The sequence below is a fragment of the Fulmarus glacialis genome, unplaced genomic scaffold (assembly GCF_000690835.1).
Source record: "Fulmarus glacialis isolate BGI_N327 unplaced genomic scaffold, ASM69083v1 scaffold40005, whole genome shotgun sequence".
Taxonomy (NCBI): Eukaryota; Metazoa; Chordata; class Aves; order Procellariiformes; family Procellariidae; genus Fulmarus; species Fulmarus glacialis.
Window position 1 is genome coordinate 3,232 of NW_009213055.1, and position 2,098 is coordinate 5,329.

The 2,098-nt window shown below is 35.1% G+C and overlaps 1 long non-coding RNA gene across 1 annotated transcript in view; it reads left to right on the forward strand.

The window, feature by feature from the left end:
• Positions 1-1,790, forward strand: part of LOC104077010 — a 5,020-nt gene extending 3,230 nt beyond the window's left edge. The window contains exons 5-6 of the long non-coding RNA XR_683520.1: positions 259-294; positions 1,482-1,790. This is a non-coding gene — a long non-coding RNA (uncharacterized LOC104077010). The remainder of the gene's footprint in view (positions 1-258; positions 295-1,481) is intronic.
• The last annotated feature ends 308 nt before the right edge of the window (positions 1,791-2,098 follow it).

Below are 2,098 nucleotides of genomic sequence, written 5' to 3' on the forward strand. Positions count from 1 at the left end.
TCTCAAAGCCTCACCTCAGTACTACCCCTTTGTTTTCCTGTTTCCTTTACTGAAGGCAGTTGCTTGAATTTAATCTCCTTGCTAAATGAATTGAGAATCCCTGTCAGAGTAAAAGTTGATTTGAAAATTTTGCAATTTTAAAGAGCTGCTGGCTAGATTCCCATAATAATTCCATTGCTGTCTAAGATGCTTTTTTTTTTTTAATATAAAACTTCCATCTGACCTGTAAGCTGCATTGATGATATTCTATTTTGACAGTCGGTCAAAGTCCCGATCACCATCTCCAAAGAGAAGGTATGTTGATCTCCCTACTAATAACGTAGGCTCCGTAGAGCTGGCATTTTAGTATCTGCAGTGATGTCTGCTGAGGAGTTTGACTGCTGCTTGTAGGAAAATACTGGAAAGGTATTTTGCCGAGATCTCTTCAACAGAAATAATCTTGTGATTTTATATATGGTAATATATATGTGGTAGTAATTCCTTGGGATACTGGTTACATAGCAGTCTTACGTCTTGCCTTTGTCTGCTCCTGTGTTCATTTCAGTTCACTAACAGTTTTATTGCACAGAGACTTTCTACTGGTGAGCTTAAAGCACAGAATAAATGTGGGAATCAGCTTTGAGTCTCATGAAAGGCTACAGTGAGATTGGGGAAGATAGAGTGGAGTAACCTGGCATAGCAGTCAGGAATGGAAGATCGAGCTTGTTACTTTTACTGCTGTTACTCAGATTATCTTTTTTCCCAATAAGTTAGTAAATAATTATCTGTGTGCGTGTATGCATATATGTGTAGTGACAGAATCAGCAGCATTTTTTTCCTTAGTTTGAATTCTTTAATAGTTCATTTTTACAACTTTAGTGTCCAGGATTTGCAGGGAGGGGATATATCCTAGTAAGAACAGCTGTAGACCTGCCACGATGTGTCCCTTGCCTTGATGATCTTTCTGCCCTGCAAGTTGGTTGTTTTTTTGTTTTGTTTTGTTTTGGTTTTTTGGGTTTTTTTTAACATATTTATAGAACTTCCACACTTAGGTTTGCTTCATTTAAAAATGTGGCTGTATGTAGTCTAACCTCATAAACAATCACAAGGGACTTCAATAAATGCTCATAAATGCTGAGTGATCACCATAATAGGTTTTGACAAACTGCTGTATCAGAACAATGAAGACGTATCCTGCCTCCATGAAGGTCACTATTAGTAGTACCCTTTAGATGACTTTACAATGATCACATTTAAATTGTATTATAAAAATAACAGTAGAGAAATGCGAAAATGTGAAAGTAAAAAAAAAAAAAAAAAAGTATTATCTGTAACATTAAATCATCAACCCATTAACTTTGTAAATAGTGATTGGATATTTTATTAAAAAAGGGTGCTTAAAGGGTGCTGGAGTAGTCTAGGTATCCTTCTGTTGCTTTTTCCTGTATTTGTGAATCCCAAATGACTACTGAAATGTTAACTGTGGGTTCTTTTCCTTTCAGTCGTTCACCGTCAGGAAGCCCTCAAAGAAGTGCAAGTCCTGAAAGAATGGATTAAAGTTATAAAGTTAATCTTTTAGGAAGAAAGTTATTTTGCTTACATTATTATAAGGGATTTTGTGGTGTCTTTGTAAATGTAAGAATGTAGATAGAAGAGTATATCAACTAAAATTTGGCATGATCTGGGTCTTCTGAGTTAGTCACACCAATAGACTAGCACAGGTCTCTTTTTATTGTATGAATTAACTTCCTGTGATATGAAAATGTGGGACTTTTTTATTGGCACATTGAAATAAAATGTGTATTTTTAACTAAAACTTCTCTGTAGTAACCCTGCTGCTTCTGTTAACATTTGGGTAATTTTAGCTGTGTGTCATGTAATGTGGATGAAAAATGTCTAAAATGGGAATGACTAATATCAGTGTCTTCTCCAACTAGTCACTTTTCACATTTATTGTTGAATGGTCTTTGGTGAAAGGATCAGTTTCTGCTTTCTTTGAAATGGAATTTAAAATCCATCTCTGTCTGCAGATGGCTGAAAATTTGCATATGCCCTTTTTATTCCTTTTTGATATTTAGCAGGCATTCATTTTTTTCCCTGATCTAATTATTCTGCAAAG